Source organism: Bombyx mandarina, chromosome 21 (genome assembly GCF_030267445.1).
Source record: "Bombyx mandarina strain Sakado chromosome 21, ASM3026744v2".
NCBI classification, from domain to species: domain Eukaryota; kingdom Metazoa; phylum Arthropoda; class Insecta; order Lepidoptera; family Bombycidae; genus Bombyx; species Bombyx mandarina.
The window spans coordinates 7329233-7342530 of NC_143227.1; the positions used below are offsets into that span (position 1 = coordinate 7329233).

At 34.0% G+C, this 13298-nt stretch overlaps 1 protein-coding gene across 14 annotated transcripts in view; it reads left to right on the top strand.

Annotated features, from left to right (window-relative positions):
- Positions 1–2973: 2973 nt before the first annotated feature.
- SK (small conductance calcium-activated potassium channel) overlaps positions 2974–13298 on the top strand; it is a 248143-nt gene continuing 237818 nt past the window's right edge. For 9 of the 14 annotated variants that reach the window (XM_089736384.1, XM_089736388.1, XM_089736393.1 and 6 more), the window contains exon 1: positions 2975–3510. The gene's annotated coding sequence lies outside the window, so the exon portion shown is untranslated. Of the gene's footprint in view, positions 3511–13298 lie in introns of all 14 variants that reach the window. The other 5 variants (XM_089736387.1, XM_089736385.1, XM_089736390.1 and 2 more) reach the window with 2 other exon arrangements.

The following is a 13298-nucleotide window of genomic DNA, read 5'->3' on the forward strand; positions in this document are numbered from 1 at the left end:
GTAGGTATCACGACCACTCTGCCTATTTCTGCCGTGAATCAGTAATGCGTTTCGGTTTGAAGCGTGGAGTAGCAATAAATAAAGCATTTTTATTACTTAACCGGGTATTTAAATTCACGGTTCCCTTGTTGTTTAGCGATTTACAAAGCTCATAGACAGCACAACGTAAAAGCTGCTACTCACCTTGAGATATGGAGTTCTTTAGGCAAGATTTCTAGTTTTTTTTTTATTGCTTAGATGGTTGGACGAGCTCACAGCCCACCTGGTGTTAAGTGGTTACTGAAACCCATAGACATTTACAACGTAAATGCGCCACCCACCTTGAGATATAAGTTCTAAGGTCTCAAGTATAGTTACAACGACTGCCCTACCCTTCAAACCGAAACGCATTACTGCTTCACGGCAGAAATAGGCAGGATGGTGGTACCCACCCGCGCGGACTCACAAAAGGTCGTGTTCAGACAGCAGTTATCAAGCTGTATTAAAAATACAAATAGGAATTCTAACTCAAGAAATGACAATAGTGCTTTTCATATTTATACCATCGACAGTCACACAGAAGTATTAATGGGCTTTTCTAGTATGTTCTACAGTTCTACAGATCATAAATAGGTTTGTAATAATACCAGTTAAAATATCACCTCGAAAACTCATTAGTGTGGAAATCGAATTTTCTAGTCTATTTCCGAGATAATTTTAATAATCAAACGATTTAACATCTGAGATTGCATTAACTTTCCAAGTTGCGGAATAAATTTTCCTAATTTCCTCATTACTTGTGATAGCAGTCAAAAGCTATGAGAAACGTTCAAATTTAAATATATGCGTTAAATGTAAATGTTCATATCATTTTATAGATTTAGGAACAAGGATCTCATTAAAAATTTTCTTTAGAATGTCTTTTTTTTGTTTATATTTATTTTTAAGAATTTTGTTAACTCTGTGGTCAATCTGGCGTACGTTGAAACGCACTCATCCGAATTGCACGTGGGCGTGTAAAATTTACTATATATTCACATTATGTAGTGTTAACACAATTAGCGTGGTAGCAGCTAGACATAATATCATTAAGAGGGTTCATTTACGAGTGCCCCGACCTCACTGCGAAGTAGTTTCTTTCAATGTAATTACTATGATCGGATTAAGAAAAATAAGTTACACGAAATTCGAACATACTCCTGAATGCTAATCTAAATATTGGTTCCTCATAATAGGTTTATTGACTGTGCTTTTTAGATTCAAAAGCAATCTAATACATAGATCAGTTAGACGAACACAAAATTATTGTGATATGATTTTGTTATCTCAATACACAAACTACATTTAATTACAATCATCAATAAGCCTATTGTTTAGAACAAAAAAAAACAGAATTTCATCCATGGATCGCATATCAACACGTATAACAAAATCTCAATATTATTAATACAACATCGAAAAATTGTAACAAAAACTACAAAGGGGCTTAATAAAAAAAATATTAAAAACTAAACCATTTTTTTCATTTAATTTTCACAACTACGTCTTATATAAGGAGTTGTTTAGACAATGTAATATAACTTTCAGAACTTCGATATTTAAGCTTAACACGAATAGTGGAATTTTCTTGGGCTCCAGTATCCACTTAACATCAGATGGGCCGTAAGCTCATTCATCAAATCTATCGATAACAAAAGGTTTTTCAGTATTTCTCTGTGTTTGTTTTTGAAAAGAATAATGTGAAGATCCATAAAATTCATAGAACAAAGAAAATTAAACAACACTCACAGCCCTACGAGGAATTAACTAAAATACATTTTCTTCGCCTAAAAGACTTTATTCCAATAAACTTGTAAGTGAGTTTTAAAAAGTTGCCGAGTTCCATTAGGGCCCGATAAAGTGCATTTCTCGCCTGCTTTTGCGTGAAAGAACAGACTAATGAACTTCGTGAGAAATTCACTGCGAACTTGGCCGCGTGCCAGCGATTATGTGTCGATTGAGCAAAATAAGTAAGGTAGTTAAACATTTGAACCTAGAATTAGGTCGATACAGACGCCTAGGACTGTTACTGAATTTGCAAAATATTATAAAAACAGACAGCTGAAATGGGTTCTGTCTTTAATTTTATTGCTATACAAGACAGGCGACGGGCATTACCCGCTTGTAAGTGAATACTACTGGTTATGGCAATACTAGGGACAACGTCCGGTCTCTGTGTAAGAAGGAATGCCACGTTTACCACACTGGGCTCCAGGATTTGGTGGTTTTTATTTTTTATTGCTTAGATGGGTGGACGAGCTCGCAGCCTGGTGCCTGGTGTAAGTGGTTAATGGAGCCCATAGATATCCACAACGTAAATACGCCACCCACCTTGAGTAAGTTCTAAGGTCTCAAGTATAGTTACAACGGCTGCCCCACCCTTCAAACCGAAACGCATTACTACTTCACGGCAGAAATAGGCAGGGTGGTGGTATCTACCCGCGCGGACTCACAAGAGGTGGCGCGTTTTGTTTTCGGTCCCAGAAAGTCAATGAACTGGACTCCACACAATTTTGGAAAAAAGGGGTACAAAGTAGCGTAGAAATATGATGGAATTTCAAATTAGCTCAATGATTATTATAATTTAAAATCGCAAGCAAAGCTTCAAACCAGTAAAATTTAAAAAACTTTATACAATGAGTTATAAATTTCCGCTTAAAGGAATCATTTTGTGCAATATTCCGATATTAGACATCTAATACATTTAAACTTCACGAAGCGTCCGTAGCAATATCGAATACGAACGAATTCATCCGTATGTTACGCGATTTACAAATGCACAATATAAACCGTTCTGTATGCGGCGTGTTTATTTTGATACGTACACTTTGGATCTCCTTTCGGCTCATGCCGGTCAAGCTTAATTCTAAACGCACGCTCCAAACTGCATTCTGTCCCTCTCACTCGTATGCGGTCATCGAAAACACGATGAGGTTTTTCAATCGCTAGTGTCGGGAAAGCTTACAGTTTTCAGTACGCGTTCCCGCGGCCTGGCGAGTGGACGTCAGTACTCGCTCTAGCGTATGCCGCCACGATCTTGACGCGCGTAAATTTTATTTTGCTTAAAATGGATGTACGAATGCCGTACGTGGCAGTAATTAACCGCTAATGTACATCGAACTTTTGGCTTTGAACACGCGTATCGTTTATGATGGACTTATGCAGTTTATTTTCGTTTCATGATTGGCGTTTGTGTATGAGTGTTATTGGTTTATAAGAAAATTTATATCCGCTTCCTGTTAATTAACCCTATCGGTCCAATACTGTGACTTAGTAGTAACTACTGATATCAATATCATATCTTTAAAATTAAATATTTTGTATAGATTTTTTTCCTTGGTGCAAGGATAAAAAGTTTCGGGATATAAGACATTTGGTAGTTTAGTGTGGAATGCGTGTAAATTAGTACTAAACATATCTAAGCTAAACTGACATAGTGTAGTGTTGTTTATAACTACGGAGCTTAATTAGTATCGATTCTAAAAAGTTAAGGTAAGAAATAATTCGTTTTAAATTAGTTTTGTTGGGTAAGAATTAACCGAGAAAATTTACGGGTAATTAAGATGACATCGACGAGAAATATAAAAGAACTTAAGAACAGGTTGAAATATTTACTAAATCAGGTTGATGAAAAATCAACAAAAAGTTTTAAGGGGTAAGTTTGAATTGCGCATTTATTTGCAGTACTATTCGGCAAAAACCGAATTTTAGCAATAAATTAATTTGCAGAAGTCATATTGCCGGAATGATAAATCTTCTTTTTCTCCACCTTATCCCATTAGGTGGGGTCGGCACAGCTGATTTTTCTCTTCCATTCTCTTCTATCAGCCGTCATCTCAACACTCACTCCTCTCTGTCTCTCATATCGTCATTACACACTCCATCCGTGCCTTCTTCGGTCGACCTCATCCCCCTCTACCTTACACTATCATTTCCATACATCTCCTAGTCACATGCATCTTCTCTCTACGCATCCCCGTGTTCATACCACGCTAACCGTTGGAACCAGAATGATAAATGACAAACTATAATTAACTTCGATTTCTTCAAATGTCAGTATATCGTTAGGGGTAGTACATAATTGCCGTTTAGCGGTTTTTGGGATCCAAACCCCTAGACACCACGTTGAATCATTATTTCGAGTCTCAGTTGCTTCGGGTAACAACTATCGCGTTCTTCAAACCGGATATTTGGTCTACAACAGGGCTAGGCAGAGCAGTACCACCGAATACGTATATAATAAACAAAAACAAGAGAAATCAAATTTAATCGGTACATAATGAAAGTCTTCATCTTTGTTTTTATTAAAATATGACGATGACGTAAATAATACAGGAAATTTCTTTGAAGGAACTTGAATATAATGAAGCTTTCGATAACTTTCCCCGTTCTTCTTTAGGAGTTACGTTTTCTACCTGAAGTTGTTTTCATTGTTCCCGAAGAACACAATGAACTGGGTTCTATTATCGTGAAAATTATCGATGATAATTGTTGTGATAAGTGTTAAATGGAAAACCGTTCGATTTTTAAATTTCACGAAAACTAGTGAAATCCCGCCATGATATGTTGAAACCTTCTTGCCTAATACACCTTTTTTGGTGAAAATACTCATTTGTCACCTTACCTAAGTTGACGATACTACGTACAGATTCTTCCGTAGAGCTTCAGCAACACTATGGAAACATCACGGAAGTGAAAAACGGTTGTAACGCAGAAAAATCTCTGATATGTATATAGTGCTTAATATAATGCGGGGTTTAAAATAAAATGTAGAAATCGCATCGAAACAAAAATATATTCAGAGAAGTATTTGAAAATCTGGAATAAGAATAAATAAATAAAACAAAGATATAAATACTCGTAAATAATATATTGTTGTTTATATAATAATTTTTACTTTATTTTTCTTTCCGTTGCTGTCTTTATAGCGAGTAAAGTCTATGTAAAAAGAAATATACATCAGGAAATTATTACAATAATAAATACAGTGCACTTTCAAACAGATAAAACCAATAAAATGAATCTGACGATTAATCTTCATTAGAGATATCCACAAAATCTCTGCCTTTTTTTTATTCCACGAGAAAGATTTTCTTTTCTCTTTACTTGGTTATCACTCTGCCAACTTTATGCGGGCTTTCTCAAAGCTCAGAAGAATACAATACTTACTTACTTACTTATATTCCATTTGTAAATACAACCAGAACGTTTCGGGCTATAGAAAACGTCAATGGAAAAGTTGTTAGGAATGGAGTGATTTAAAAAAAAAATTAAGATTTTTGTTACACTGATGGCTTTCGAGGTAATGATTATGGTTTTGACATTCGTTAGGCTTCCAATACTTTAATGTCGTTGCAAACACCGCTACTAAGATTTGATTAAAGACTAGGATTGCAGTTGTTTATTGGGTGCCACCACTGGAATTTGATAATTCGCTTCAACGGTAGACATCATTTTCAATGACGCTATAATTATTTCGGTTCAGCACAATTAAATTAGAGAATGGTTTCACATTCGTTCGTTTTAAAAACGTACGTATAATTCGTAATGTGTATTGCGAAATTCTTCATGAATCTGGCAAATGCGATGACCTTACAACAAGGTTTTTAACATTCCGTGCGGAATATTAGCATTTCTCTTTTGATGTTAATTTTGGGGAGTTAAAATTCTTTAGTGTCCTAAATAAGTGCTAATGTATGCTGAAAGCCCTAAAATAATGTTGTTAGCAGTTATAAATTATTCAATACGTTTTTTGTGCTAGCCCTGGGATCACGTAACATTGAATTTAAAAAAGCACTAAATAGCCGATTGTTTGAGCTCAAAGGATGTTATATGGTCACAGTAAGATTCAGTGCATATATTGTATATAGTATGCGATCTCGAATTACTCCTAATATTTCTTCATAGCTTATTCGGATAGTAGTACCTCTGAAGTCGTCTTTTGAATTTCATAATAATATACTCTTCTAATTCCTATCATGAGCAGTGAAGGTATTACAAGCCCTCAAAAAGCGGGAAAAAATAATAGAATAAGAGCAACTAAAAATATGTAGTACATTTTGAGAAGAATCTGTATTGTCGGATATTCATTAAGACCTAAATCTAAATATTTTAAATCTAAACTATAATTTTATGGAACAATTGTTAAACAAATATCATTCAGGAATAGAATACTTGCGATGAAAAGCAGGTTACGGTATTTTTTTAAAAGTCTGCTAATTAAACAGTCCTTTCGAAATTTAGAGTAATACAGCTTACATAAACTTAAGTTCTTGCCCAAATATATGACACATTTGGAATAAACAAATTGAATGTTTTTGAAATTCATGTTCTTACTACTGTAATGAATTTGTCTAGGTAGGTACTGGCGTCTTGCAAATTTCTGCCACAATGCGGTTATGCGTTCCGGTTTGAATGGTGGTACAGTCACTCTATAATACAATCAAGACTTAAATCTCACGTTGATAATAAATAACAGCAGCCTACATTTGAATTTTCCTCTTAAAAAATGTGATTTGATTACTATAATTTATCCAGATGTTGTCATCGTTAAACTTTAAACATCATATTTAAAGCCAATTCATTTTTGGCTAGAATAATTTTGTGTGACGATCGAATCGAAAATTAAAACAATAAAATTCAAATAGATATAGATAAACAAACACTGTACATTAAATATTAAACTAACAGACAAACCGTTGTAAGTTAAATATGCTTTCTCCTTCTTTTCCATTTTTGTAATTGAATAAGCGTAATAAAAAGAAAAGATTCCGTCCACGACTGAAGTTTTCATTCTATAAACATAAAAAAAAACAACTACAAAGGCATTATTTTAAATGCAATATTATTCCACGAGGAACGACCTAACGAAGCTGAAATATTCAAATTTACTTGAATTTCAACTGATATTTTATTGTTCCTTCATTTCCTTTGTTTACAGTTGAAACTGGACCATTCATTACTATGAAGTACTTTTTTTTAGCTTATTTGCCAAGTCGAATCCTCACAGGTGCTGTTTTTAGTTTTAAATTTTCAATCACATCTACACATGTATGTATATCAACAATGATATTTAGAACTAAAGTTAAACAGTTACACAGCTAATTTCAAAATAAAATCTCTTTTTTTATATCCTTTACGTTAGATTTTGCATCCATATTACATTCTTTGACGACCAGTAGACAGAAAAGAGATATAAATAATGTAAATTAATCTACAGTACATTTTTTTTCTCGCTCGTAAAATATGCTCACAAATAAATACAAGGAGCAAGGGTTTATGAAAGAAATATGTACATTGTGTAATATTATTATATTTCTCTAAAATTTATTTCAAATAAAAATAACGATAAGTCTAATTTAATAGTATTTTTTCATGTTCGTTAGAATTCAAAATATGTATAAGGTCACCTAAATGGGCGAGCTTAGTTTATCGACGTCTAGACATATGTGACCTATGCACACAAATAGACCATGACGAAGATTTAATGCATGATGTTTATTGTAAAATCAACGGCATACAAATATATAGAACTTGGTGTTTTTTTAATTTTGCGGATTTTTTTGATTGTGTATTTTCAGTTTTCTAGGAAAAAAAATAACAGTATAACAAAGAACGTGGTGTAATGAAACGTTTTCCACGTCAATATACTTGGACATACAAATACACATCTTGTTCTCGATTTGAACTATACACAGCTGTGAAGTTACAATATATTTTATTTAGTAATCCAATAAGAGCAATATAAAAAGCCAATAAAACATACTGCTATTAATAATAGCTAGTGGTCCTGCAGTAGTCGAAATTCGACTATAGTTAATTGAAATTGTAAGTGTGTACACTATTATGATTCTATTTTCAAAGACTATTTATACTTCTATAATCGCAAATTTCGCCAAGACTACACTATAGAAAAATATTAATGAAGACAAACAATATTTAACCTATTCTCAATTTGACCACAGACATCAAGAACAAAAGTTTGACAATAACTGAATAGTATGCATGCGTGTGTGCGTCAAATACATGGTAGTGTGTGTAATGTTTTTTTAATTGATTTAATGTATTTTTTAGGCATAATTTAAAAAAAAAAACATTCTGCGCTCCTTCTCTATACTCTTATACTTTTAAACAAGCAATTCTTGTATCTATACTAATATTATAAAGAGGAAAGATTTGTTTGTTTGTTTGTTTCGAATAGGCTCCGAAACTACTGGACCGATTTGAAAAATTCTTTTTCCATTAGAAGCCGACATTGTCCCTGATGAACATAGGCTACTTTTTTTTTTATTTTTTTTTAATTTTTTTTTTGGTTTCATGTGTGTTTTAATGTTTCCGAAGCGAAGCGAGGGCGGGTCGCTTGTATTATATAATCTGAATCCCGGAAACGGCTCCAACGATTTTCATAAAATTTAGTATACAGGGGATTTCGGGGGCGATAAATCGATCTAGCTACGATTTATTTTCAGAAAATGTTGTTTTATTCGTGTTTTCAATAATCAACTCTTCCCGACATCTATTGGCGAATAATAATCCTATTTTTCTTAATTAAGGGCAACTAACCGCTTTAAAGACACAACAAGATGGCGTTATCAAAAAAAAAAACCGAACAAAGCTCGGTCATCGTCTAGTTCTATATAAGTGTGGGAAATTTCATACTCCTGCGTCCGCGCAATTTTCGTAAAAAGGGATACAAAGTTTTTTCTTCACGTATTAATATTTAGATTATTAACAATCAATACACGTATTAATTTAAATATAGTTTAACGTTGATTTGTACGCACGTGAGATGCTGTATACAAAAGATTGGGAAAGCAAATGATGCCATATGCAAAACGTCAATGCTCCGTGTGTTCAAAATTAGGATGCATATGTAATCAGCATAGTGATGAGATTCGCGGACGAGTATTCTGATGGTTTTGCAACTATTTGATACGTGCACATTATGTGTGTGTGTATGTGATGTGTGAGATGCTGTGTTTTTTGACGTAGTAATGTTATGGTATTATATTTTCCAGTTAATTTGGCGGCACACATATTATATTTAGACAAACCAACCGATCTCCAACCGGGCTAGAGTAATATAGATGGGATTTACCAGGTTTATGCAAAGATAACGATCAATTTTGGATTTCATGTTATACGCATCCTGTAATCTCGGCTAGATTAATAATAGATTTCTAAGAAAGCACATGTGTTTCCGCATAATTTATTTTTAAACAAAAACTTTTACACTTTGACATAATATGCCAAAGGTTTTCAACTTTAGTTCCATTTTGGGCTGCACAACAAACAAAATTGTGAGCATTTTTTTTTTTTGCGAGAATGATGATTTTATTCTTTGCGGATTCTATTATCAAGGATTATTAAAAGCATTTTTATTATTTAAAGTATGTGTTTAATGACATCCTACCCCGTGTTTTAAATTACTTATATAGTTTAGATTTTCATTTTATTCAAGACTAGCGGCCCGCTCCGGCTCCGCTCGGGTCTTTAACAAAAATATCAATGATATTTGATGTTGTTTTTTTTTTTTAATAAAAGAATACTAATTGCGGCATAGCTATAATAGTTAGACATATGCTGTTGCTGTTGCTATTTTTTTTCAAAAAATATTATAGCCTATGTCACTCGGGAATATTGTAGCTTCCAAACAGTGAAAGAATTTTTCAAATCGGTTCAGTAGTTTCGGAGCCTATTCAATACAAACAAACAAACAATTTTTTCCTCTTTATAATATTAGTATAGATAATATTACCTTTGTCTAGGTTGTAGGTGCATTTAATTAAAGTTGTCTGTAAAGATATGGATATCGGGACAATGTCCCGACCGAAAGCCACATAATACAAAAAAAAAAGGGTTTAAGCTAAAATAACTGCCAAGTTAGCAAGAACCCGAATTACTCAAGACTATTGTACGTTATGACATAGGTGTGTGATGGGTGTAGATTTGCCCGTGTAATACGAATATATTTTTTTCAAATGTTCCGTGTAACCTTATTAATTTTCAGATGCGAAAAATACGTTAGGTAATACACACAAACATCTATACTTAACATTATAAAGCTGAAGAGTTTGTTTGTTTGAAAGCGCTAATCTCAGGAACTACTGGTCCGATTTGAAAAATTATTTCAGTGTTAGATAGCCCATTTATCGAGGAAGGTTATAAATTATAAAGGTCTATAATATCACGCTAATACAAATACAAGCGGAGCACCAATTAATAATGTATCAAAATCGGATTTTTTTTCCTTTCGAGAGCTTCCGATGCGTCCGTTGCGAAAACGGTTAAATTTTCATTAAAATTATGTATGACAGAATTGTTCCCCAGTAAAATTCCTAAAAAAAGTGCGCGGCAGCATATGTTTGCATTTTAAGGTCTAACTTAACATTCTATTATTAAAAAATATTTTCACTTTCTACGTAAATGAAGTCGCGCGTCAAATTTAGCGTTATGCCAAAGTAACTATTCCACGCGGACGATGTCACGGGCAAAAACTAGTCTTATATACATAACTAGTCTGGCCCCCACTAGGGAGCCCCCCCGTTAGGAAGCAAAATATATTATCGCGAAAAATGAAGATTCTCACTAGGACTCTGTCGCGTATTATAAAACAGGACCTGAAGCTCGGTGCTTATCGTCGATATACATACAGGACATGCCCTAAATCAATCTTTACAATTAAAGAGAGTGGATCGATCAAAACGCCTTCTGTCGCGATTCAAAGGTGAAAGGCTAAAGGAAGGTGAAAAACACTACAATAAACAAAATGATAAAGTGTACGCTCACAGTTCTAAGCAAGCTGCTCAAGTTGTCGGAAAGGTACAACGTGGTCATCATCCTGCGCCAGTGCCGGTTTAGTAGGGCGTGTTTTATCAAGGAGTCACAAAACCACATTTTTGTGAAAAGGAGTGAAAACTTCAGCCTAAGTGTATCAAGATACAGTTTTGGATCATGTTGTGAAACCTCTATGCAATACTATTTTTAAAAATATACCGTGGACCTTACAGTAGGCCGCTGCATCTGGTCACAAGTCACGAACTACCCAAGCCTGGCTTCAAATCAACGTTCCGGACTTTATAAGAGTTGAAGATTGGCCCTCATTTAACCGAGACCTCAACCCTTTATACTTCAAATAATAATTAGTTTTAGAAGACATGGCCTGCAATAAAGGTCACGGTGACATTGAGTCTCTTGAAAAATCTTTGGAGCAAGCAGTGGCGAAATTTCCCTTGGAAACAGTGCGTAAATTCATAGATTCGTGGCCAAACAGATTAAAGGCTCATATAAAAGCCAACGGTGATCATTTCGAATAGAATATTTTTATTTTCTGCTGAGACTTTATTATATATGTAGGTATAAATTTTAATATTATTACATTACGTCATTTAAAAAAAAAGCATTTTCATTTGTAACAGAACTTATGGCTGGACGCAGTATATGATGTATTATTTCGTAAATTTGAAAAAGTGACGTTTATTTTATTCTGACAATTTTTTTATTGCGTGTCTGAGCAAACTAACTGACGTCCTAATACTATTAGAAATATTAGATCTTACTCTCTTAGTTCTTGCATAAAGTCAGTTAGCTACATAATGATACGGCTCCAAGGAGCAGTCTCACCTACATATGTATTTAAACTCCGTAAATCTTAACACTATTACATTCTGGACTTGAGGTGCTTTCTCGTCCTCCTATACAAGTACTGCAGAAATTATTTCCGTGACCATGTTGCTAGTTCATTTGTGGCATGTTCCACCCTTTAAATGGGGCGTTTTAATTACGCTAATTGTTTTACGGGTTTCATTGTTACTTGACGCTATGCCTTTATAATAAGCATCGTTTGTAAAACGCAGATTTGATATTATGAAACTTTTACGTGCCTGCAGAGATTGAACCCTGGTCATCTCCCTCGATACGAGTACACAGGGCAGTTTATTCATAATGCCACACACGTGACAACTTGATAAAAAAGATGTGTGGTGTCGTGGGACACCGGATAGGAACGAAGTTCCTTATTATAAAAATATTAATTTTAAGTTCTATTCGAGGTATAAAGCAAATACAACTGGAGGTTTCGTAACAACCCACGGTCATTCTGTAACGTGCGAACTTATTGTGGTAAACTTCATTCACGGTTGTTTGCATGAGAGTTAGTGTATTGCACAAACGAACGCTCTGAGATCGTGGTCAATGAATGATAAAAAAATATATTATTTTTTGTACCTTATTACAAAGTTAAGTCGTACACTGTGTGCATTACTAATAAAAATCTTACGTAACGGATGTTTTTCCCGGTTAGGGTTCCCCTTCGCATCGTCCCATAAGGAACTTCGTTCCAAAACTTCTAACGAAGCACATGATTTAGAATTTTATTAAAACACGTCCCTGAAAATAGTGGCTACTTCTTAAATATATAAAGTCAAAATATATTACAGTAGAACGTAACTTGTCAGGTCGGTGACCGCATGGCTTTATGAAGATAAATTGTGAATGTAAATAAATTGTGTGCAAGCTTAACGTTTGTGTTAGACTTAGATTTATGAGGCTTACATTTACGGTCTTCATTACTCGTTAGAAAATAAAGAAGCGTTTTAGGTGACTTTAGCTAAGAAAGAGAAGAAATTAATTCTACATCAATTCCAAATTTGTAGGCAGCCCACATGTATATTACTTAATCAGCAAATTTATAAAAGTCTGGCTTCGATTACGTTATAATGTTAGCTATATTATATTTGCTTTGTAATTCTTCGAACTTTAGTACACGATCACTTGCAGCAGAAATAAACAGGATGATCATACCGAGACGTCCAGGTTCACAGTACGGTCAATACAATTTCCGTCTCAGTCGGGTACTGGTGACAAATGCAGTTGCGATCAATTATAGAGTGCAGTTGCATTTCCTACTACAGAATCCTGGTATCAGGTATATGTGTTACGGTAAATGTACACTTTTACCGTTAGATGTGCACATTTGCCAAAAAGCTAGGTATATGTGAATTGAATATAATGTATATGTACATTTCCCGGCAAATGTGTACTCTTGCCTTCACGTTTTGGTAAATGTATAATACTCTTACCTTCATGTTTTAAAAAAAGTTGGAATACAAATAAATTAATAATGTTGTTGCAGTAATTTTTTATTTATTTAAATAAACATAATACAAAAGGCTTTAATAACGAAAATTATGTAATTAAAAAATGTAAATGACAAACAAAACATACTTTTCTTTGCATATTAAATAATATTATGTCGCAGGCTAGGTTAGGTTTTTTGTTTT